Here is a 26165-nt window from a genome sequence, read left to right as displayed (position 1 = left end):
GTGGCCCTAGACACAAAGATTATCCCTTTCATGTATTTCCTTTAGGTCTTTCCCAAGCATTTCTTAAATGTTTGTTTATTTTGAGAGAGAAAGACAGCGAGTGGGAGAGGGGCAAAGAGAGAAGGACAGAGAATCCCAAGCAGGCACCGCACTGTCCGGGCAGAGCCGGACATGGGGCTCTAACCCACAAACCACGTGAGATCATGACCTGAGCCCAAATCAAGAGTCAGACAGTTAACCGCCTGAGCCACCAAGGTGCCCCCCACCAAGCATTTTTTCATCACCTCCCTCAAATATTTGGAAAATTCCTAACTGACTCTGGACGCTTCCAAGCTGGTCATCCCCACACGTCGTACACAATTCGCTGACCCTGGGCTAGGGGGCTTACGAATGTCCCCAGGGGATGGATGGCAGGGAGCTGTTGTCTAAGCCAGCAGATGTGCTGCCCAAGGCCCCTCCTACCTTACTCCCTGGTCCTATCAAGAGGCTTCCTCCTCTCCAATGTAAACTCTAGTCTTCTAGCTCTTTTCTTTCTGGACCCGTTTTCCTAGTCCTGTGAGCAGAAACATGGTCTCTTGATATTTGGGAGCAGAAAGCAAAAATCTTCCCATCTTAGACTTAAGTCAACAGTTTCTTTAAATTTCTGCATCCCTGTGGACTGAGAGTGCCCTTAAGGTTCAAGTGAGAGAAAGACAAATAGAGAGAAATGTGTTGACATGTTTATCTGCCACACCTAGATTTATGCACATAAATATATATATATGGTTTTGTCTTACCAGTTTTTCACACAAATATCACCACTGTGTAGATATTATTTTTTAGACTTTTTAACTTAACAACCTTCTTGACATAAATTTGAAAATATTTATGGAGCATTATTACATAGAATAAGGAGTTCATGAATTAGGAAGTAAGTACTCTAGTGGTGAAGAATGTCTTTTTTTTTTTTTTTTTTTTTACTATTTTTTAGTTCTAATGTGGTAAATTTAGCAATTTCCTTCAACTTTGCTATCTCTAAACATGTGCACTAACTTGCAAACTATTAACTTACAAATGAACCTTATGAAAATAATCTACTAATAAAGAGCTGACCTGTATTTATGGAATTTTTTTAAACCTAGCTATTTTTACTTATTCCCTCAAAAAACTAATTGCCTTTAAAACCTCTCTTGTGGAAAGGCACTTGCTGGGATGAGCATTGGGTGTCATATGTAAGTGATGAATCACTGAATTCTACTCCTGAAGCCAACACTGCGCTGTATACTAGCTAACTAAAATTTAAATAAAACAAACAAAAACAACAACAACAACTTCTCTTGTGGTATGGTTCCAAAATAACCCAAAAAATTCCCTTAAAATACACAATCATATTTTAAATATTTTGTGAGTGCCTTAAAATATAATTTGATCTTTCTACACAAAAATTTATATAAGGTGTTTTGTCATTGTCCCCCGTGGTAAATTGTATCTAAGGAGTTTTCCCACGCAGAGTTATTTGAAATCAAATGACTGCTTTGTCTAAATGAAAGTGGAATTAAGAGTGAAGCTGTATTACAGTTGATGAACCAATTAGAATATATATTTAATTCCTACTTCCTGCGCTCAGTGGTATGTATGTACAGAGCAAGTAGCTGAAGAAAACTCATTATTATAGACAAATACTAAGAGGCAAATTATGTTAAGTTTTAAACAACCTAGAAAGCTCACTACAATACTGTGTTTATTTTGGCATATAAAAGCCCACTTTCATATATATATATATATATATATATATATATACACACACACACACACACACATACATATATATATATATATACACACACACACACACACATACATATATATATATATATATATATATATATATATATATATATATACACATATAAAGCCCACTACAGTACTGTGTTTATCATGGACCCATTTTTCTTTTGCCTGAAATAATTCCCACTTTTTTATTCACAATGTATAGAACAAGTATTGATAGCTTTCCAACACTTCGGAACTTTCCTTTAAAATCAGTATTTGTAAATGACATATAACTGCCTACTGCAAGTGTAAACATTTGTCAAACCAAAAATTTAGAAAATTTGGCTTTAGAAAATTTAATTCGGGGTGCCTGGGTGGCTCAGTAGGTTAGGCGTCCGACTTTGGCTCAGGTCATGATCTTGTGGTTTCTGAGTTCGAGCCCCATGTTAGGCTCTGTACTGACAGCTTGGAGCCTGGAGCCTGCTTCAGATTCTGTGTCTCCCTCTCGCTCTCTGCCCCTCCCCCACTCGTGCTGTCTCTCTCTCTCTCTCTCTCTCTCTCTAAAATAAACATTTAAAAAATTTAATTCAACTGTACTTTTAAATATTTTTTAAAGAAAAGGGAAGTATGAATCAAGTGACTGACCCTTTAAATTGTATGAGGTTTTGGGGTGCGTGGGCGGCTCAGTCAGTTAAGCGTCAGACTTCAGCTCAGGTCATGATCTCGCGGTCCGTGAGTTTGAGCCCCGTGTCGGGCTCTGGGCTGACAGCTCAGAGCCTGGAGCCTGTTTCAGATTCTGTGTCTCCCTCTCTCTCTGACCCTCTCCCGTTCATGCTCTGTCTCTCCCTGTCTCAAAAATAAACATTAAAAAAAAAAATTAAAAAAATAAAATAAAATAAAATAAAATAAAATAAAATAAAATAAAATAAATTGTACGAGGTTTTTAAGATGGAGGCAGGGAAGGAGATTTTACAGTAGCAATTGCTACGTTTGCCAATAATGATAGTAAATTGGGTTCTTTTTCTTATTAACATATCAGTACTTCACTATTCTTTAGCTTTCTAATAAACTCAATACTGCATTCAAAATATACAGGACAGTCAAAGGTTTGGGTCCCTTTCATTTCACAAAAGTCTTTGACCATCAACCTGAAAACTATTTATATAGAACAGATTTGGAGAAAACCTTCTCACGTACAAGGGGCCACATCTACACTACAGGCACATCTTCCAGCATCAGAAGGTTGAGCACAAGTAGGGTGGGAGAGAGGAAAGGATGAAAGAAAACAAGAAATATTGTTTTGTGTCAATTTGTTTTTCTACTAACGTAGCACTGAAAATACCACTGCACTTACAGTGGTCAAGAAAATTATGTTTGGGTTAGTCAGTAAATTGGACATTCATCTGGGATATGAAATCACCCACTTTGTTTATTTTTATTTTTTATTCTTGGCACAGTTAGCACTTGGCCAGCATCTCCCGATGTGGTCACGGAGTAAGTACTTTCGTGATCCCATTTTTGCAATTACTATCTCTTGTTCCCAGGTAAGTGGTTAAAAAAAATGCATGCTGTGCATTTGTAGATCCTGAGTCTCTCTCAAGGGCTAACTGGTTTACATGCAGCTTTCTGTGGTTAGCCACTTAACGTGGAGGCTGTCTTTTACCTCATGATTCATGATTCATGGCACCCTTCTCACTATATTAGGTCTTAGAGCAATTGTTCTGGTGTGGCTGAGCATGTAATTATCTTCTCATCATTTCTGTTTTTGTCTCCCTCTCTGCACCATTCTGGGATCTTGCCAAGGTGACAGGAAAAATTTTAAATTAATGTAAAAGTTGTATCATCACCATAAGCTGAAGCAGCAGTGCCCAAAATCCAAACACTCACCAATCAGCTCTTCTGGAACTCTTGGATATCACGTAATGTTATGATATAAAGAATTTAAGGGGCGCCTGGGTGGCTCAGTCGGTTGGGCGTCCGGCTTCGGCTCAGGTCATGATCTCGCGGTCCGTGAGTTCGAGCCCCGCGTCGGGCTCTGTGCTGACAGCTCAGAGCCTGGAGCCTGTTTCAGATTCTGTGTCTCCCTCTCTCTCTGACCCTCCCCCGTTCATGCTCTGTCTCTCTCTGTCTCAAAAATAAATAAACGTTAAAAAAAAAAAAAAAAAAAAAAAAAAAAAGAATTTAAGTACCCTTCTGTGGTCACTCTTTCCTATTTCCTTCCAGATATCAACATCATTGTAAAATAATGTAAGACTATGTACATCCAAGTATAATATAATTGGTCTTTTAAATTTTGACATTAAATCGGTCGCTATTTAGTGATAATACACACGCACACACACACACACACATACAACTCTCTGCTGAGTACTATGGAAGATATAATACTTAGAAAGATGACAGTCTTCACAGAGGAACATGGTGGTCAAGACCACAGGCAGCTCTTTGACTGCTAGGGAGGGTCCCAGTCTCTGCCTCTCCTTTTCTAAAAAAGAAAAAGTCTGCCTCATATGATTGCTGGGGGGATTAAGTAACATTTATTTAGCACCTAAATAGTGCCTTCAATATGAAAAGCATATTGTTAAGTACTATTACATTAGTACAAAGCACGTCCATTGGCAAGTACTGAACTTCATGGGCTAGACCCTGGGAGCATAGACATTTGGAAATCGAAGTCTTCTTGAGTGCAGTGATTGTCAAGAAAGCTTTTATGGCCTTTGGGCTGGGCTTTAAATGAAGCAAGAAGGGCTTAGGACAGAGGAAATTAAGAACAAAAGGAGAAGGTGGCTTATCATCAGGAACCAGTAAGACCCACTGGCCAAGGAAGAAAGGATGATGTGATAAACTGTGCCGTGTGGGATTATATAAAGTGAAGGCAGAAAGTGGAACGTGTTGAATTTTTTGTACTTGCCAGTGTAGTTTTTGAATTTTTAATATAAACTGAGAAACTCTTCAGAAAGGCCTTTCGTTTTTAAGGAGAGCCTATTGTGTTTAAAATTGTGTTTTAAGGAGAGCCTATTGTGTTTAAAGGAGTTCATGGCCTGGAGACTCAATCCTGGAATCAGAGATCATTCCTACAGATTTTGATGGTCTTTGCCTGGGACAACAGTCAACTTATCTCAACAACCAGCCTGCTAAGATGAGAACTATTTTAAGAGAACATGAGCTTTCTGAGAACACTGGCCTGAAAAGGACAGGAAGAGGGAAGAGCTCCTCTAAGGTGGGAGGGGGAGAACTACAGACAAAGTAGGGTCCCGAATATTCATGGATGCATTTGCACCATCACAGCGGTGGAGCCTAAAACAGAATGTGAGATCTGTAATAACTAACTTTGTAGGGCTTTCTTCATTCTTAATGTTTCACTTGTTTCCAAATTCAGTGCTTTTTGAAAAGAATACACCCTTATCCTGAGGAACCCTTTTGTACTGTTGGTGGGAATCCAAACTTGTGAGCCACTGTGGAGAACAGTATGGAGGTTCCTCAAAAAGTTTAAAAATAGAACTACCCTACGACCCAGCAATTGCACTACTAGGTATTTACCTAAAGGATACAAAAACGCTGATTCAAAGCATGTTTATAGCCACATTATCAACAATAGCCAATTAGTGGAAAGAGTCCAAACGTCCATCAACTGATGAATGGATAAAGAAGATGTGGTACACACACACACACACACACACACACACACACACACACACACCGGAATACTACTATACTACTTGGCGATGAAAAAGAATGAGATCTTTGAAATCTTGCCATTTGCAACAACGTGGATAGAACTGGAAGGTATTATGCTAAGCGAAATTAGTCAGAAAAAGATAGGTATCATATGATTTCACTCATACATGGAATTTAAGAAACAAAACAGATGAACATAGGGTAAAAGAATGAAAAATAAGATAAAAACAGACAGGGAGACAAGCATAAAAGACTTAAATATAGAGAACAAACTGAGGGTTGCTGGAGGGGAGGTGGGTGGGGGTGGGGTAAATGGGCAATGGGCATTAGAAGGGGACTTGCTGGGATGAGCACTGGGTGTTATACCTAAGTGATGAATCACTGGGTTCTACTCCTAAAGCCAAGACTATGCTGTATGTTAACTAAGTTGAATTTAAAAAAATAATAATAATATACCCTTATCCTCTTAAAATCTCAGAAATACTGAAATCACCTCTGCACACTTCTTTTTAACTTTGGGTACGAACCAGACCATATGGAGAGACAACATTCAGTACCTTCTTGCTGTCTGGGCACTGCCCGGCCTAGGTTAGGGCTTAATTCACCGCTAACTCAAGGACAGACCAGCGCATACCTGGAAGTCCTCCACTGAGTCAACAGCATACCTCACTAATGACTGGCTAGACAGGCTGGTGTTTCTTTAAAGTGCCAGCCATGTATACATCATTATTTTCCTCCCTGAAACAGAGACACCCTTGTACAAATGTGGGCCAAGTCCAAACTCCATGTGATATGTGTCTTCTCTTATTCAAACATCCATTAGTTGGGTACAGTGGCCAAGAAGTCCTGGAAAATTATCTGACCCTCTACACATACTTACGTCAGTTCTCTCCAAAGTAGATCAATGCACAGTAAATGGCAAGTAGCAGCATAATAGAATATGATTCAAAAAATAATAAACTAGCTTACCTGCTCAAAGCTCTCTTTTCAACTGGCCTGAAAAAAGTCTGAGACTTCTGCCCACTTCTTACATGAAAGCATTAACTTCAGAAATATGTAAAAATGTGCTATTTAAAAGTATAACATGTCACCCATAATGACTTTAGCAGGATGAGGGACTGAGGGAAAAAGACAGAGGACAGGTTAATTTTGTTCTGACACATGGAAACGAGGATCTAGAGGATGATGAACTTTCCAGAACCTCCAGGACAGATCTGCCATACACTGAGGTCCCACAGAGAAACAGGAAGCTCCCCAAAAACATTTGGATGGGACAAGAATCAATAAAAACATATCGACCTTATTGAGATGATCTGTGTTTATTTAAAAAAAATTATATGTGGAATACATTTATAAAATATTATTTTGTCACTCCCAAAGCGGCAGAACTTTTGGATAAAAATTGCTCTTATTTTGTACTGGTCCATGCGATGTATGGACACCAAGTAACATCTTATTCAAGAATGCACTTACATTGATGCTGTGAATACTGTTGACAATACATCCAATGTACTTTTAGATTTCAAGGGAACAACGCACAGGTCTGGAAAAATTAGTCTTATGATATCTATCTCTAAGAATACTTTTAGCTATTAAAGATATATGTTTATCCAGATAAACTCATATGATCGAAGTAATTCTAAGATTTTATGAAAAGTTATAATGGACTAAATGATCTATAAAGCCTATAAGTTTATTTCACTTCTCTGAGTATTCAATTGTTCCACATAAAATGAGTAGGACAAGGAAACTGGTTTAAAATGGAATGAAATACTGAGGGTTTTTTTTTTTTTTTACTATATATCTAATCACAAACAAAAGTTGTTTTATTCAGAGGAAAACAGTTTTTTAAGTTTCATCAATTTGTCCAAGAAGAGTTTACGAAAGAATTTTGTATTTTATTAATGAATGAATCACCAGGAAGTACCTCTTCAGTGCACAACTGCTTGGCCATCTCAAAGGAAGAAAGATATACATGTTTAAGCCATCACAGGACACAGAGACATAAATATAAAAGATCCACCAAAAAGCAGGCTACAATAAACAATACTAAACACTGCAAAAATAACAATGTTGCCAAAATACATTTCACTGAGGGTTCTATCATACCACAGGCAGACTTTGCCCACTTTAGAGTATAAAACATTTTTCTGGATGCCAAGCCACACTCACAGCTAACCACATCACTTAGTGCTCTCAAACGCTGGGTCAAAGGAAACAGACAAAGAAAATCTTTAGTTCACTCCTCATAAATCCCTACAGGTTTCACTCGGGCATTTTGTTTGAAAAACGAAGGTAGGTGTAAAAGTGCAGCTCCAACCCATCCGAGTGGGTCGGTGACACTTGTCAAAATTTCAAAAGAATTGTTTGCCGTCCTTCCAAAGGTGATGCTCCAAAACCAGACAAAACCGGACAGACTTAAAAATCCAAAGAAAGCACATGCAAATTAGAGATTACCAAATGCTGTAAACTTAGCCTAAGAGCTTGCTGAAGGTTACATAACTTGTGCCTTGTTATTTTTGTCTACCAAGTTTTGAAAGACTCTCTGGGACGTCTCTTTTCTCTTATTAAGTTTGAGGGAAATCAGAGGTCTCCTGGGAGGAATGGGGTAAAGTTGATCATTGGCATTGGGTCTTGTACATTAAGCCTGATGGGTAACATCTGATGTGCTGACCGCAGTCTCACTGTGCTAGAGCGTATATCCAAGTCTGGAGCATACGGGGAGTCCTGGAACTCCGTGACAGGTCTGCAAAAGCTGCTAAAATCATCATATTGTTCACTTTTTGTCTGGCACAAGACGGTAAGCTGGCACATCTTCCAGTGCACCTGTAATGGAGATCATACGCCATGTGTGTGACTTGAGAAAAGGGCAAAGCTGGCCACTATCTGGCTTGAGTGTAAGCTAAGCACGTGTCTCCCGAAATCCTCCGCACGCACGTTCCACTATTTTACATCACTTCTATCACACATTATTTTTAAGAGTGGGAGTTGGGAACTCTGCGTAGATATTGTTGCAGGACTTTTGACCTCAATACCCAGGATTCGTCGTCTTGCCGTTTCGAAGAACAAAGAGGTGGACACAAAATGAGCAGCAAGTGAAAGTTTATTAGAGTATAAGGTCAGAGAGTAAGAGTACTAGGAAAGCTCTCTTTATAGAGAGGGGGCATTAGAAAGTGAATGCCCGTGACCACAGGCAAGGGTCCTTATCTCACAAGGCTCTGGTCAGCAACCCCTCCCCTTCCCCCTGGTTCATTCTCAGGTCCTACCCTTACTGGCTGGATGGTTGTAGGTGTTGGGTTGTCCATTCCTGATTGGCTCGTTTCCATTGTATGAGGGGTGGTCTACGGCCATACCATTCCCTGTGGGTCAACATCTTACGGTCTATTTATTTTTAGTCAGGTCTTTTGTCAAATTCCTCACGGGAAGCTGAGTGTGGCTAGGTGGGGTCTATTACATTCTTAAGAGGAACCTTGCGACCGAGGGACTTTGCTGTGGTCAGACACTGCCAGAACTGTTCCAAAATATGTCTTTCCCCACCCAGGGACCTCAGGTCCTAATCTTTCCCTCTCTGCCTATTTTATCCTGTCTTTCACTATCCTAATATCTGAATAGAAACTACGTAACAGACCTTTCAGACCCTATATCCCCTGCCTTAGAATCATAGAATTATTAGCTTTTAAAGGGCATTACTGACAACTTAGCCCAACCCCTACACCTCGTTAGGTGAAAAGTGCTGAGGCCTGAAAATATTTCTGACTTCTCCAAATCGGTTATCGCCATATTAAAAATAGTATTCATAACCACTGTCCCAGTAAACACTGATTGGCACTTTATTGTTTTTCACTACTGCTGCAAACGCAAATGCTTCACACGTCCCCACTTGACAGATGGACACACTGAGATGCAAAGCAAACGAGTAAGATGCTAATTCGTGGCAGAGGTAAGGCTCACATTCAGGTTTCTGATTCCAAAGCATGCTCCCAACATCCCTATTATAGCGATGATTAGATTATTAAAGTTTCGTGGAGATCTAATTGAATCCTAAGTGTCCACAAAATGCAGAGGAAAGACCGCCCTGCGTACTCACAAAACAACCGATCTCAAAGCAGTCATTGGATGGAAGATTTCACTGTGAGCATCCCCTGTGCAGATTCAACTTTCTGAAGGTTTTCAACTGACAAGGAGACTGGCGGGAATCTGCCGTAACGATGACGCACGTCTTGGCAACGGAGGCCTGAAGATGGTACTTGTCCTTGGATAAAGTCAAAGTTACTTTCTTTTCCTGACTACTGAACACAACCTGAGCAGCTGAGAGAAAAAAATGGGACAGAGGGAAGTCTCATGTGCAAAGTTGGGAAATGACACTGTTTGTGTATTTATATGACACTATTTACATACTGACACTAAAAACATTAAGAAATAAGTATACTTTCTATTTCATGTGGTCTCAAGTTGGGGTGACCCTACTTTTGAGGTAACACCTTAACTATATTTTTCAGGATGCATCAGCGTGTTTAGAAAAAAAAATATCGTTTTCCTTTTGAGAGTGAAGTTAAGAAAATATACTAAATTCAACCCAAATACTGTTGCTTGATAGATATAATTTTTATTAATCGGTGTTATTGCTGGAAAGACAAGGGTGTTGTTGTTGTTGTTGTTTTCTTCAGAGTGATATTTACTACCCTTTGTCTTGGTTTGATTTTGCAGGAGATTCCGGTCAACTTTAATTTGTGCTATTTTAACTGTTTTACTACAGTTCTCACCCCTTTTGAGAAAGAAGGTATTCCTCCTTCCCAATTTATGGGATTCCTTTACTACTTCTTTCTAGAAGAAAAATAAGGCAGGTTGCAATTACTCCCCTTGGAGTAACAGTTTAGGAAATCAGTGCTGACTCCATCCCTTCCTTTGCTCAGGTTTGCGAGGCCTTAAAAGGTCATTTAAGAGGTGAGATTGTAGGCACTTCCTCGCTGGGAGGAGGCGGGAGGAAGAAAGCCTGTCTCCAGAACAGTAACAGCCTCAGGAGGAGGCTGTCTGCAGGCCCTGCGCCCAGAGGTCAGCCGTGCTCCTCCAAGTCAGACGGCGGCGGTGACGGCCTCGGGAGGAGGCTGTCTGCAGGCCCTGCGCCCAGAGGGTAGGCCCTGTCAGCCTCAGCCGTGCTCCTCCAAGTCAGACGGCGGCGGTGACGGCCTCAGGAGGAGGCTGTCTGCAGGCCCTGCGCCCAGAGGGTAGGCCCGGTCAGCCTCAGCCATGCTCCTCCAAGTCAGATGGCGGCGGTGACGGCCTCGGGAGGAGGCTGTCTGCAGGCCCTGCGCCCAGAGGTCAGCCGTGCTCCTCCAAGTCAGACGGCGGCGGTGACAGCCTCGGGAGGAGGCTGTCTGCAGGCCCTGCGCCCAGAGGGTAGGCCCTGTCAGCCTCAGCCGTGCTCCTCCAAGTCAGACGGCGGCGGTGACGGCCTCGGGAGGAGGCTGTCTGCAGGCCCTGCGCCCAGAGGGTAGGCCCGGTCAGCCTCAGCCGTGCTCCTCCAAGTCAGACGGCGGCGGTGACGGCCTCGGGAGGAGGCTGTCTGCAGGCCCTGCGCCCAGAGGGTAGGCCCGGTCAGCCTCAGCCATGCTCCTCCAAGTCAGACGGCGGCGGTGACGGCCTCGGGAGGAGGCTGTCTGCAGGCCCTGCGCCCAGAGGGTAGGCCCGGTCAGCCTCAGCCGTGCTCCTCCAAGTCAGACGGCGGCGGTGACGGCCTCGGGAGGAGGCTGTCTGCAGGCCCTGCGCCCAGAGGGTAGGCCCGGTCAGCCTCAGCCGTGCTCCTCCAAGTCAGACGGCGGCGGTGACGGCCTCGGGAGGAGGCTGTCTGCAGGCCCTGCGCCCAGAGGGTAGGCCCGGTCAGCCTCAGCCGTGCTCCTCCAAGTCAGATGGCGGCGGTGACGGCCTCGGGAGGAGGCTGTCTGCAGGCCCTGCGCCCAGAGGTCAGCCGTGCTCCTCCAAGTCAGATGGCGGCGGTGATGGCCTCGGGAGGAGGCCGTCTGCACGCCCAGCGCCCAGAGGGTGGGCCCGGTCATCCGTGCTCCTCCAAGTCAGACGGCGGCGGTTTGCTGGGTTATAAACTCAGGCGTGGCCTCGCCCAGGTCTCCCAGAGCGCGGTGCAGGCCCCACTCCCGGCGCGCTGGGGGGCGCTGGGCAGCAGGGGACAGGGACCACCGCCAGGGACACAGCCCCTCAAGCTCTGAGCAGGCAGGGGGCGCTCGCCACAGGGGGCCGGGAGGGACTGGACCGGAAGGCGGCACGTCCCGCCCTGTGACATCACCTCCGCCGAGCCTCCGTCTCCGAGCGGAAGGGCGCCCCGCCCCCCAGGCGCGCGTCACATCCCCCCCCTCCCACCCACCCCCGCCGCGGTCTCCCACAGCCGGGGTGGGCTGCTGGGTCTCCCTCCGTCACGGCACACGTCCCGGGCGCCCGTCACCACAGCCTACCTTGAGTCACGCGGCTCAGGTCAGCGGCCTCCGTCAGGGGGCACCGCCGACGCCGCTACCACGAGGCGCAACGCGGGCAGCTCCCCTCGCGTCCGAGGTTGCCGCGGTCTGTCGGGCGTCCCGACGCCACGTCACGTCACCCTCCTCGGGTCAGAGGTCAGCCGCCCGCTTCTCCTCCCGTCGGGCGTGAGCGCCGCCCTCGCTTCCTCGTGATGCGCACGCGCACAGCTCGGGGCGGGGGGGGGGGGGGGGGGGTCTCCTCGCGGGGGCGCTGTGTCGTCTCCCGCCGTCACCGACGGCGTGAGCCCCGGGCGGCGAGGCCGGCGCTTCCCCCACAGCCCGTCGTCCTCGCGGTTGTGTGAGGAGTCCCCGTGGTGAGTCGGTGGCCGCGCCTCACTGCCGGCGGGACTCCGTCCGGGGTGGGCCGGCGGGGCGGGCGACCCCCGGGGGCTTGGCCCGCATCGCCCGGGGATGAGGGGCCACCGCTGTGCCAGGTCATTTCACGCCCCCTTCCGACGCCTTTCCAAGAAGCTTCTGGAAACGCAGGGCGAAAACGGACGGTGAAATGACAAAACCAAGTAGGTGGCCAAACAGGGATTCAAGCCAGCGGCGATTCATTCTTGGTTTCTCAATTGCTTCCAGTTGTGTTTTTTCCATTTTCAATTTTTTTTTTTCTTTTCAGCGCTGACATTCGCAGAGGCGACCTAAGTCGTGACCACTTTCTGTGACAAGTGGCTGCAAAGATGATCTGCGCGCAGCGGCAGCGAAAAGAAAACAGAGAAGCATGACGTGACCCAGGACCCTAAAGAGGCCCCTCCGCCAGCAGTTGTGACAGCTCCCCCCCCCCCCCAACCGTTCTTTCCAGAGCAGACCTGGTCAGTCGGCTGCAACCCCTTGTCTCAGCCTGGATTTGAACCCCGAACTACAAAATCTGAGTCCGCCTGCTGTCGCCTGGCCACCCCTTTCAGAAGGTAATGAATTTCAGTTTCTCACGGTCGCCTGAGGCTCAGCATGGGTAAGAGCCTTGCCCGAGACCAACCCTTGGAGGGTAGTGTGGCCGTCCCTGACGAACGCCCGCTGCCTCCAAGGCCGGTGCTCCTGACCACTGATTGTATTCTTGCAAATAGGATCGACAAATAGAATATTCAGTATATTGGTAAACGCTACAGAAAAAAAAAAAAAAAATTAGGGAAGATCAGGACGGAGGACTATGTATGAGAAGGTTGGTTGGGGACCTTCTCGGGAGAAGGTGACATTTCAAGGAGGAAGAACCGAAGGAGGGAGGGAGTGCGGAAGGAGCACTGCACAAAGCGGGGGTGCGAGTGCACAGACCCTCAGGTGGGAGGCCCGTGCCCACTGCAGCAGGGAGACCACGGGAGCGTAGGGGAGGCTGGGGAGAGCAGGTGCGGCGCAGCCTTACAGGAGGTGATGAAGCCTGTACGCTGAGCAAGGCAGGGAGTGGCTGGAGGGCTTTGTGCATCTGGGCTGTGTGTGTGTCTTGACTGACTCCTTCCCTGGGAAGAAAGAATTAAAAACTTACAACTGTGATCTCCTTAGAGTAACTATAGGGAAGCATGTTGTTATGGACTGAATTGTGTGCCCGCTCCACCCCCCCCCCCAAAATTCATACGTTGAAGTCCTAACCCCCAGAAGCTCAGAATGTGACTGTATTTGGAGATGGGACCTCTGCACAAGTGATGAAGTTAAAATGAGGCCAGCAGAGTGTCCTTGTAAGAAGAAGAGATTGGGGGGGGGGGGGCACCTGGGTGGCTCCGTCCGTTAAGCGTTCGACTTCAGGTCATGATCTCACAGTTTGTGAGTTCGAGCCCCACGTCGGGCTCTGTGCGGACAGCTCAGAGTCTGGAGCCTGCTTCGGATGCTGTCTCCCTCGCTCTTTCTGCCCCTCCCCCACTCATGGTCTGTCTCACTCTGCCTCTCAAAAATAAATCATTAAAAGAAGGAGGAGAGGGGCGCCTGGGTGGCTCAGTCGGTTGAGCGTCCAACTTCAGCCAGGTCACGATCTCACGGTTCGTGAGTTCGAGCCCCGCGTCGGGCTCTGGGCTGATGGCTCAGAGCCCGGAGCCTGCTTCCGATCCTGTGTCTCCCTCTCTCTCTCTGCCCCTCCCCCATTCATGCTCTGTCTCTCTCTGTCTCAAAAATAAATAAAAACGTTAAAAAAAAAAAAGAGGAGAAGGAGAAGAGGAGGAGGAGGAGAGGAGGAGGAGGAGGAGGAGGAGGAGGAGGAGGAGGAGGAGGAGGAGGAGAAGAAGAAGAAGAAGAAGAAGAAGAAGAAGAAGAAGAAGAAGAAGAAGGAGAAGGAGAAGAAGCAGAGGAGGAGGAGGAGGAGAAGAAGAAGAAAAGGAGAAAAAGAAGAAAAGGAGAAAAAGAGAAAAGAAGAAAAGGAGAAAAAGAAGAAGAAGAGATCAGGACACACAAAGAGACACCAGATGGGAGCTCACACAGGACACAGGCCGTGCACACGCTGAGGAGAAGAAACCCGACCTGCTGACACCCTCATCCTGGCTGTCTCGCCTCCAGAGCTGTGAGAAAATTTATCTCCACCGTTTAAGCCCCCCAGTCTGCGGTGTCTTGTAAAGGAGGCCCTAGTAAACGGATACAAATGCCTTAGTAAATCATACGATCAAGTGCACGTTTTCCTGGGGGGAATGAGCCCAGTCAGACCACAAAACAACAACAAACATACCTTTTCTTCCTATTCTCCCCCCTATGAAGATGAATGATATTTATATATATGATATATATTTCATAGATATTTTTTAGTGTTTTTTAATGTTTATTTTTGAGAGAGAAAGAGACCGAGTACTAGTGGAGGAGGGGGAGAGAGAGAGAGAGGGAGACACGGACTCTGAGCTGTCAGCACAGAGCCCAATGAGGGGCTTGAACCCACAGACTGGGGAGATCATGACCTGAGCTAAATAAAGTCAGGCACTTAACCGCCTGAGCCACCCACGTGCCCCAATTTCATATATATTCTTTAACATAAATATCTGGGCAGGGGATATCCTACCCCAGTGTGGCAGGTGGAGACACACTCAGGTGTTCAGCTTATTTTACACATGCATAATCTCGAAAGGAACTGCTTCACCTAAATTGCCACTAAAGTTTATTATCTGTAAGGGGGCCGTTGTAACTAACAGAGGTTTATTAACCATTTTCTTACTCGTGCTCTAAAGCAAATTCTAATTTGTAGATTTTTTTCAGTAATGATGATTGATTTGTGTTTAGTTACCTATGTTTTGGAAAGTGTTGGAATTGAGTTTGGTCCAAGAAAAGTCTTCTTGAAATGATTTAGAATCTTAAAATATTGTTCATTTTGTTACTTAGAGAAACTTCTTAATTGTTCGTCTTAAAACCTCCTTTTTGTCCTGAAGACTCTGTACTAAGGCAGAGCATAAATTGGGGAAATTCTGGTGTAGCATTTCTCTGACAAAACCAAAGAAAATGAAGAAAAGAAGGGAAGGAAAAAATGCAAATAAACCAAATACGTGAAGAGCCTCCGTGGTTGAGATTGTTGGGAGAGGGTGAGTATGGAAATCTGTCTTTAAGGTACCTCACTTATACTTCACACATGTGTGCACACACGCACACACACGCATACACAAACACGCACACACACCACATAGGGTGTGCTGGATAAAATACAGGACACCTGGCGAAATTTGAATTCAGATACAACAGAAACTTGTTTAGTATACATATGTCCCAAATATTGGCTGTATTTTTATTTTCTGAATCTGGCAACCCTCCCTCTGTCATCCCCTCAGTGGTGTGTGGAACTGGGCTGTTCAAGCTCGAAAGAGCCAATTGTTCAATATTCTGGAATTTTGCAGCCTGGTTGACATCAAGTTGGTAGCTTGAAATCGGACAGGATTGGAGTATTAACACCGCAGAAAGTGGCAAAATTTAAACATCAGGGCTTTTCTATTTGAAGAGCTGGCTGGTGAGCAGATACCAGAACACCACTGCTTTCCCTGAATGAGTGGGCGACTCACAGCACCATCTGAAACCATTTCTTTACTGGAATAAGAATAACTCACAATTGCAAAATACTTCACAGTTTACAAAACTGTTTCACACCCTTTGCGCCTCCCTGAACGCTTACAATAACTTGATGTTTGTGTTTAGTTAATGCATGGGGGGAAAGGTTCAGGGAGATAATATAACTTCCTTGAGGTGAGCAACAGGTTAGGAACCAAACAGTGAAAGAAAGAAGGACGGAGTTAGGAAAGATGAAAAATAACCTCCCAGATGACTGACTTACTGCAGAGGGGAAAATGGGTCTGTAGAGTAGAGATCTGATTGTAACCACCTTAACAACCAAGGGCTCAAATGAGGGCCAATGTGACATTGCGTCAATCCTCATGAGAAACAACATGAAATATACAATGTCACTGATGACCTATTCTTGCCACAAGTTTACCCTGAATCTAATCAAGCCTGTAGACCTAAATTTCAATTCATAGGAAATACAAGAGGTAGAAGAACACATTACACAGTACAACGGGTAAGCAATTAACCAGATTTGGAATGTGGAACGTTTTATGGATAAAATGGTTTGGACTTTTTAAAAACTAAAAACAAAAATAAAAAAAAGATGGGTGTGTAGAGGGAACTGCTCTCTAAAAGAAACTGAAAAGATGTAACAGCACATACAATGTATGAGCCTAGATTGAATTCTTCTTTAGAGAAAAAAAGAGCTCAAACATATATCCTTGGCATATGTGGGGAAATCGGAATATGGACTGAATATTAGATATAGCCAGGATTTTGTTAATATTCTTAGGAACGTTAATGCTATTACACTGATGTAACAGAAGGCTTTCATTTTGAAGAACTTAAGGGTGAAAGTAATTATGCTGTCTGAAGTCTATTTTCAAACATTTCAGAAAAAAAAAGTGTGTGTTCATGTAGAGAAAGATGTAAAACAAATATAGCAGAATGTGAATTGTTAAATCTGTGAATACAGTGTGCACTGTCCTAGCATTTCAAACTTTTTGATTGATTGAAAAAATTCTTTAAAAAAGTTGAGGCTATTAAACGCACCAGCACTGGATGTGGAACAGGGGCAAAGAGAGCAGACACTGGTGCAAATGGAGGGGCAGTGGTTGAGAGAGAGAGAGAGAGAGAGAGAGAGAGAGAGAGAGATCACTCAGGTCTCGCTAGGATTGGCCATTAGGCACTAGACTGGCCACTAGAGACACACCAAAGTGACATGTATTGACTTATTTTTTTGTTACTGGGTAAGATGCATGCTTATAAGATCAACCAAACAAAACTTTCCGAAATCATCCAGAACTGTAAGCAGGTTCAAGACCCTTGCTACTCTTTTGATCATACAGAGGATAGGAACCTCATGAGATTAAATTCCATTGCAAGAATACAAGAAATCTACATTCCTTTCTATTGCTCAAACAGCCTAATTTCTATTTGTTTCCCTTTTTATCTTTTTCTTTCCACGTTGCATATATATTCTAGGACTTTTTTTTAATGTTTTATTTATTTTTGAGAGAGAGAAAGAGAGAGACAGAGCATGAGCAGGGGAGGGGCGGAGAGAGAGAGGGAGACACAGAATCAGAAGCGGGCTCCAGGCTCTGAGCTGTCAGCACAGAGCCTGACGTGGGGCTCAAACCCACGAATGGGGAGATCATGACCTGAGAGGAAGTCAGTCACTTAACCTACTGAGCCCTCCAGGTGCTCCTTAGGTACTCTTGAAACAGCAGTCAGCTCTCAGAAAACCCTGGCCTTGGCTTGTCCATCCTCTGATGAGATGCACCTCATCTGTCTGGTCCTGGTTCTCTGTCCACTTTAGTGTTACTTGGGCATCCCTGTCCATAAGCCTTTCCATGTCCAGCTGTCTTTCAGTTATTTCCCCACTCCTCCCAAGGGCACAGGAAACGTGACTGGTGCTCTGTCTCATGACTCCATGGGGCCTCTGGATATACAGTGGAGCTAACTGAGGCCATGTTCCCCAGTGACCCATCTGACCATTTCTGTCTTACAGCCCAGGGTCATCCTGCTTAAAGCCACAACGCTGGGCTCTTGCCACCTTATTTGTGTAAGATTTAGGCCCCCTGTGTGTGAATTCTTTCACTTCCCGTCTCCACTCCCAGGCTGATGGCCTAGATGAAATGCAGGGCACAGGTCCTTTCTCAGGGATATTATCCTATCTACACTCTCTTGCGTTTCTTCCTCCCCCCCTCCCACCCCTAATCTGGGAAAGTTTCATCTGATTTTGGAGATAAGACAAAATCACTCGGACTGCTTATTCTCCCAAATCTTGTTTATGCTCTTAGGCTTTTAAAACTCACAAATAGGGGTGCCTGGATGGCTCAATCAGTTAAGTGTCTGACTCTTGGTTTCAGCTCAGGTCATGATTTTACATTCTTTTTCTTTTTTTTTTTCATGCTAAATCTTTGAAGCCCAGAGTGTATTTTATACTTACAGTATATGTATCAACTAGCACTGGCCACGTTCCAAGTGCTAAATACAGTAGCTACTGTATTAAACAGTGTGACTCTCACATTTTTTTCTCAAGGCACAACAAAATATCAGAACCTCGAAAAGTGAATATTGTTGGGGCGCCTGAGTGGCTCAGTCAGTTGAGCATCGACTCTTGATTTCGGCTTAAGTCACAATCCCGGGGTCATGGAATCAAGCCACGTGTCAAACTCCATGCCGAGCATGGAGCCTGCTTGCGATTCTCTCCCTTTGTCTGTCTCTTTGCACATCTCCCTGACTTGTGCTCGCTGGTTCTCTCTCTAAAAACAGGGAAAGACAAAATTTTTTAAAGAGAAAATGTTATTTATTTTTCTAAGTGGATGAAAGACTTCCTGATGTTTGTAATATTTTCATTTGATTCATGAGGGCAAACACATGGTAATGAAAATATCTATACATCACACACAGAAACACGTATGTCACCATAATCCTCTATCGTGGAAAATTATGCTTTTAGGTTTATGTAGTTTGCTTTACATTATTTTTGCATTTATCCATGATATGGCTTGTCAGTAGTAATAAATAAGAACTATAACTAAACTCTGTAAATACATAGGGTCATTGTTAATCAGATGATGAGAGTTTCCTGGGAGAGAACACTAGGTAGGGGAAGAGACAGAAAATGTCAAGAGAAAGAGAAGCTGAAGATATTTTGAAAAACTGGGCTTTTTCTATTTCAACTAGTGTTTCCTGATGACACTTAGCTGCATTATTTTTGGAAGGCAGGGTCAGTATAATTTATGAAAACTGGAAGAAAGCCTAGCATCTAGGAAAGTTCAAGTGAAACTTCCAGCATTTAAAAAGGAAGGAACTATGTAAGGAAGCATGGCATAGCCATTTTGAATGTAGTGGAGACACCATCCGTGGGGGTACATTTAAAGGCTATCTGTATACATGCTTACTACCTAGGGCTCCGATACTGTGTTTATGACATGTCTTAGGAATATAATATTTTCATGTCAACACGGCAGAAGGTACAACTTGTTGAAATCTGGCACTACTGTGAAATATCAAGTAACTGGAACATAGGTTATCTGATTTGAATTCTTTATATGCTGTAAGCAAAAGTCAAAAGTATGGCACTCGACATTATAATTTCCCCCCAGTTGATTTACGTTACACAATGGTTCCCACAAAATTCTGGGATTTGTGCTTTTTACAGGTATCCCATGTTCTATAGCATCCATCAATCTTTAAATTCCTGGATGGCTATGATAATCTCTTCCAGTGGCACCGCTATTTGGTGATCAGGCCATTCTTACAAATATAGCCAATGTCTAAGTAGTTCCTCAAATTCAGTTACTTTGTAACTAAAATGGTGGCTTGGCAATCCTATGGTAGGCAGCTAGCAATTACACTGGGAGCCAGCTCAGTTTAGTCCTTTCTAAAACCTATAGGTTGTTCAGTAATTTATTATGATGCTAATCTGATCAGTTGTATAAAATTGACTATAGGGTCATTCACATTTTTTAACACAGCACTACAGAAAGTTCCTATACCAATGCATCAAATACTAAAAATTACAAATTTGAGCCAAAAGCTTCTTGTCTTAAACTGGTACAGAAAATTAATTTTAGGGGCACCTGGCTGGTTCAGTTGGTAAAGCAGGCAACTTCTGATTTCAGGGTTGTGAGTTCAATCCCCATGTTGGGTGTGGAGCCTACTTGAAAGAAAAAAAAAAAGAGAGAGAGAGAGAGATACTAGAAAAAAAGGAAAATTTTATTTTTAAAGGAATTGCTTTAACTAGGTGACAAATATTTTCCTATGGATTAAGATCATAACAAAATTGGGGAAATTTTGATTCCACTTAACTTGGGCAGGCTTCTAACAATCTGGACAAATTGCCCAGGGAGTTTTAAAGATATAATGGGGGGGGGGGGGGGAATAATCCGATAGGAATGCAGCATTCTCTTTCTAAGAGTTGGTGTAATTTAATCTCATTCAGTAAAAAAACATGTCTGTGACTCTTTCCCAGTAAGGGATCTCATAAAATTTGGAAAATATCATTTGAAGTTATGCTCTAACTCTCTATGAGAACTCTTTGGAGAAAGCTAATGAAGGCTTTAGATTTCAGGGGATAAATATAGTCTAAAAGGGTCACTCAGGTATATTTGTTAGATTTATTATTTCCTTTAAAGAACTCATGTAGCTGCCTAAGATTTATCAAAGTGATGGATACCAAGAAAATAATCTGTGGTCTTAATTGCTAAGTTCCCAAACCATAAGGAATGATACTAGGATCAGAGGGTAAAATTGCTGCTTTGATCACACGAAACAAACATTATAGAATCTTTACTGCCACACAAATGCATCTCTATGAGGAATGGCTTTTTTTTTTTTTAAACATAATACAGAACAATTACATTGTTTGGGGTTTGTTCAGATAATTAAATGCCCAAGCTAACATTTAACTACAGTAGTGTTGATAGGCACTGTTTACCTAAAGATAATCAGCGGGACCAGATAGATGACATCTGAGGTGTTTCCCTCATGAAGTTCTACAATCCTATGAAAATTTTCAAATTTGGGAGAGAAACGGAGTTTTTGTTCCAGTTTAGGAGAAGCTTGTGGTTTTGAAATCAGTATCTGTAGCTTCAATTCCGAGCCAGTGAGCTACTAATCTGTACCTACAGCCCAAGTTTCTCCCTTTGGAGGCACAAATACGTAGAACCAACTTGCGTCTGAACACCTCCACCTGGTTCTGCCAAAAACACCTCAGACTGAACACATCTAAAATGGAGGACATTGTCATCTGCCCTCAACTTCATCTCTTCGTGTCACTTGCCCTGGTGGATTATGCCACTACCCCTTCAGTCTCCCAGGGCAAAAAATTTTGGAGACGTTTTATATGGCTCTTTACTATTCACATTCAGTCTTTCCAGAAGTTATATAACAAAATGCTGTGTGAGATAGGGATTGACATTGCTTCCCGTGTCTGGAAGTAATCGGTAGGGCGAGGCATTACGGTGAGGACCATGTCTACTTTCTGCCGGTGAGACCCTCAGTTTTCCCCCGGTACAAGAGAAGCTGCTTTGGCGGTCTTTATCAGCCAGAGGCACAAGCACGACCTGGAGGAAGGGGTCCTCACCTTCTGGGGACAGGCAGAGTCTGGAGAATGGTAGCCCTCCCATTCAGGTCTCACTTCTCTCTATGAAGAATATTCACCCTTTCCGTCCCTCTCCTACAAGATGACAGGTGTCAAAACCTTCCCTTTCCATGTCACACTGAGTGGGGACTGGTGAAAAATGCTTGTCTGGAAGTTGTTGAGCCATCAAAATGGCAGAACCTCCAATGGCGTTGGGTGTGAAGAAAGGGGCAGGCAAGACAGGGAGCCCGAAGATGCAGTCCGCGTTCCCATGCAAGGATGTGTGACTCTACATTTCCCTTCTTCAACGGGGCTCACGTCACACTTTTGGCTCCAGCACCCCACCCCACCATGGGCCAGGGGCGTTCCGTGGGTCAGGGGTCCTCCTCAGCAGGAAAACTGGGGGGTGAACAGATCTCCTGCTGGGCGTCTGGGAGGTATGGGAGCCTTAGGTAAGGAGAAATTGGCTCATGGCCAAGCCAGATCTCCCAGGTCAGAGGACTGCAAGGGATGCACCCACAAAACAAATGTACCCACAAAAGAGGACCGACAGGTGGAAGTCTGTCTGCGGACAGCTTTGCCCTGAGACGAAGTAGCCAAGAGAAGGGGGATGGTGTGCCTGTCAGGAGCAATTTGTGCAGTTCAGGGAAGCCAGCGCCCCTCCTCCCTCACACTCTGCCATTGGCAGGTCGGGGCTTGAGGGGTATGACGGGAGGGAAAATGGAGGGGTGGTAATGAAAAGAACCAACCAGGAGCCCCTTCCCACAAGTCTTGTCTGTGCTGAGGGAGGAGAATTCTGAAGAGCAGAAAAAGCTTTTTTAAGAGGCCAAGTGACCAAAATATTATGAAATTATACTAAGATGTCATGCAGAGTCTGCTTCTCAGGAGAAAAAGAAAGTCGATAATTAGAAGCTGTTTGGGAAAGATGCAACTGTCCCATGTTTACATCAGTGTGAGTGGAGACTTCTCAGTCCAATCCGTGCATGAATATCCAAGCTCCTAAATATTTCCTGGATCTACTCTTATCATTCTTGTTCTGTGATTGACCTCCACAGGCCAAGGCCTACATAACCGCCTCTGACCCCGGCTGTTACACTACTTCCTTTTTCTTCCTTTCAGGAGGCAACCTTTCCCCACCTTTCTCAGCACTTTTTCCCCCCTCTATCCTCCCTAACTTACAGATCTGATTGTCACTCTTCAATAGCTCTCATTTGCAGCAAACCAAGTTTTACTTATTTTGGGACACACTCAAGGCACTTAATGATCTGACTTCCTGCTTCCCCATCCATCATTATCTGTTGCTCAAAATTTACACAAATGCAAACCTGAACTACTAGGAAGCCCTGAACATTCATTGGCATGCATACATCCCTGTGTACTTGTCCTCTTTGCAAGCTTGGAATACCAGAAAGCTCTGCTGGGTAATTCATCAGTTCTCAAGAATGACCTAAATGCTAACTAGTCATCAGGACTCTCATTTCTTCAGGCTGACTCACATGTCCTTCTCCTGCCTTCCCTCTGTACTTTGTATACATCATTACCACCGCTTCATCGACTCACTGCAATTATTTGTCATTGCACAATAGAAAAATCAACTAGACTTGTTTTATAAGGATCCACAAGAGGACTTTCCCTTAGCTCTTAACATTAGGAAAAGATGTGCATCTCTTGAATAATGCATTATAATCTTTGGAAGATTATAATGCCCTCAAGGACACCTAGCAAATACTAGCAGATTAGTTTATTTTCCTTGAATGAATAAACTAATGATAATATGTCTTTTTTGCTTTGGCCACCAGGAAGTTCAAAACTAAATTTATGGCCCATCTTTATCATCCACTTAGGACCTCATGGCATGCGACTGGTATGTTAATCTTAATTTTGGTTTCACCTTAATTTTTTTTACACATTTTTGCTCTTTATTATACATATCACCTCATCGGTTTATTTTTCTTTTTTCACTTCCCATCAGAATGTATACATGCCTCATTTTCCTTCTGAAGGCAAAACAGAGTATAACCATAAATCGTGATTATACATTCATTTATTTAATGAAAGAAGAATGGATGTAAATAAGAAACCAATAGAATTCTGGAAGAGTTTAGTAAAAGAGGTCATTGAATTTAGTTTGCTTATAGACATAGTTATGGGAGAAAACAATAAAGTTTACCAAGTACTTTCTAATTCACTTTCACTGTTACACATGTCTAAACATACATAGTCTAAACCGTAGATGGGATTGTTTCTTTAAAAAAGTTGTGGCTGATTTCATCAGACTTTCCACAAAATACATTTCAGTGACAGGCATGAAATGATCAGAAAGATTGTATCATCCTAATTTTACTATACCAGATAGGTTTTTCTATAAGCACATCCTTGATGAATATCTGAAATCACAATGAACTTCTATTTTGAATTTCCCCAGTGACATAAAGGAAATGACTGTAACATAGGGGCTATTCAAGACTCCCTAAGTATGGTTCCTGTTAGGTTATCTGTACCTTCCATTCCTCAGCCCTTAGATAGGAAGATGTTTGTTGACCCCACAGGCAGGGAAAGCTTGTGCTTTGGGGAAACACGAACAGATCCAAAGCCATGATTCTTAGTGCTATTTTTATATCTAGCTGTGCGTGTGTGTATCTGTGTGTGTGTGTGTGTGTATACAGATGTATGTATATATGTATGTCTATAAAAGTGAAGTACAGACATACAGTGTTACACTAGTTTCAAGTGTACAACATTTTGATTTGACAACACTATACTACGTTCACCACACACGTAGTTGTGGACTGTATGTTACTTAAATCCTGATGAAAACGAATGACTGGATTACTATATTATTGAGGTTCCAGTATAAAGAGAAACACACTGGGCACGATTCAAGTGGAATGTACTTATGTGTCATCTGAGGAATTTGATGTCATCTCTCATTTAACTTCTCAGCACAAAGGATAATGACACAAACGAGGGGACAGTGAGCTTGGGGACTTCCCCAAGGGCTCCTGTACTGATATACGCTGAAACATCGGGTTGGGGGGTGGGGGGCGTGGGTTGAGAGGTAGTCTGGGATGAAGGAAAAATTATGAGCTGGATATGAATTCGAAGCTCCTGCCGGCCACTAGCCGGATGGCTTCGGGAAACCACTTACCCTCTCTGAGTGTCTGCAAGAGGATGACCGCACCTGCCTCTTATTGTTGTGAGAAATAGCTAGAACCGTGTGTCACAGAGTGCGGGCTAAATAAGCGTTCAGTATGTCAAGGAATAATTGAGTGGTGAAAAGTTCTAGCATGGTTTTAAATGAGGATTAAATGGATTAAGAGAGACTGACTAGCACATAATAAGTACCAATAAATGTTAAGTAATATGTTACTATTTTGTTGTTATTATTAGAGCCTCTAAACAATAATTATTTTAAGGTCCCTAAATGAACATAGTGATTATTATTATTATTATTATTATTATCATCACCATCATCATCTTACCAGGTTTGAATCTCAGTTCTTAGCTCCTGCTCCCTTGTTATCCTTAATAGAAACAAAAACCACCCAGCCCGTCCAGAGCAAAACCATCTCTCCTCAAAGTGAAAGGTGGGAAGAGGCAACTCTTTTCTGCTCTTGTCTCCGAACTTACAGACCTGCTTGTATCTCACACGTCACCTGTTCCTTCCTCGATGATTTTTCTAGCGTTCTGTACAGGACTTCACGGAACACCGCCCGTGAACATGGCCGCTTTGCAAATCGTGTCTCCCTCATTGGAGCCAGCAACGCCCCATGCTCCGTTTCTGCCAGCCAACGGCTGTCTCCTCGCTTCAGGAGAGATTTGATGCTGCCATTCCCGATTCACAAACCCATATGTCACTGCCGCAGACCTGGTTTTGATCTTCAAGGCACCTCTTCCCAAGCTGGTATCCTTGCTTTTAAGGGGGGGAGCCCTGGTGCCTGCATCAGATATGATTAACCTGAGGAGAAACATGGATCCTGCCATGACAGACGTGGCTCGTGACATAAGCATGCTGTTTCTCCAGGAGTCTGCTGTAGACACACAGTCTGACGGCGACAGCCCGGCCCGCTGACTGGCAGGACGCATGCAGGAAACATTCCGGACAAAGGGCTGGATCTGTTTCGAATTAGGCGAGGGGAAATACAGTAAGATGATTGCCCTCTGATTAAATACCTGAAAACTATTTATCAGTTCAGTAAGTTGTCACACCATCTGTCACATAAATGAGACAGTAAAACAGATTCGGCCTCTAACACAGTCTGATGAAACGCAAACTCTATCAGATTATTCCTTTTTAAACTCCCTGTTGTTATTACCCCTCTGGAATGAACTTCCTAGTTTTACTAGTCACTCGTCAAGAACTCAGCTCTCGCTGAGACCCTTGTGTTTTTTGCTCTTTCATTTTCTGAAATCTTATTTAGGAAAGCAGGGCTTGAAGACCACACCAAAAATCTGTTGCCTTTCCATTCATTTTAAGACTCAGTGAAACTTGAAATGCCCTCTATTAATAAGAGCTGCCATTTGTTGAGGAATTACTAACTAGGTGCCAACCTAAATGTTTCCTGCGCAGTCTCGTTTAATCCTCACAGAAACCATACCAGATAGGTTCTTTGGTTTTTAAATCCTCGTTCCAGGGACCGGAATGCTGTGCCTAAGAAAGATTAAGT

General features: G+C 43.8%; 2 long non-coding RNA genes across 3 annotated transcripts in view; one reads left to right on the top strand and one right to left on the bottom strand.

The window, feature by feature from the left end:
* Positions 1–12040, bottom strand: part of LOC132685564 (uncharacterized) — a 43621-nt gene extending 31581 nt beyond the window's left edge. Inside the window, exon 1 of the long non-coding RNA XR_009613210.2 lies at positions 11895–12040. This is a non-coding gene — a long non-coding RNA (uncharacterized LOC132685564). The remainder of the gene's footprint in view (positions 1–11894) is intronic.
* A 109-nt stretch (positions 12041–12149) lies between these two features.
* LOC132685563 (uncharacterized) lies at positions 12150–25681 on the top strand. Of its 2 annotated transcripts, none has more exons than XR_013550410.2 (5): positions 12150–12268; positions 12577–12865; positions 15287–15436; positions 23298–23362; positions 25182–25681. It is a non-coding gene; the product is annotated as an uncharacterized LOC132685563 (long non-coding RNA). The 2 variants fall into 2 exon arrangements; XR_013550409.2 differs by having other exon boundaries at positions 25031–25681.
* The last annotated feature ends 484 nt before the right edge of the window (positions 25682–26165 follow it).

The sequence above is a fragment of the Panthera onca genome, chromosome D2 (assembly GCF_046562875.1).
Source record: "Panthera onca isolate mPanOnc1 chromosome D2, mPanOnc1 haplotype 2, whole genome shotgun sequence".
In the NCBI taxonomy this organism is placed as follows: Eukaryota; Metazoa; Chordata; class Mammalia; order Carnivora; family Felidae; genus Panthera; species Panthera onca.
This window is presented reverse-complemented; position numbering and strand designations above follow the sequence as displayed.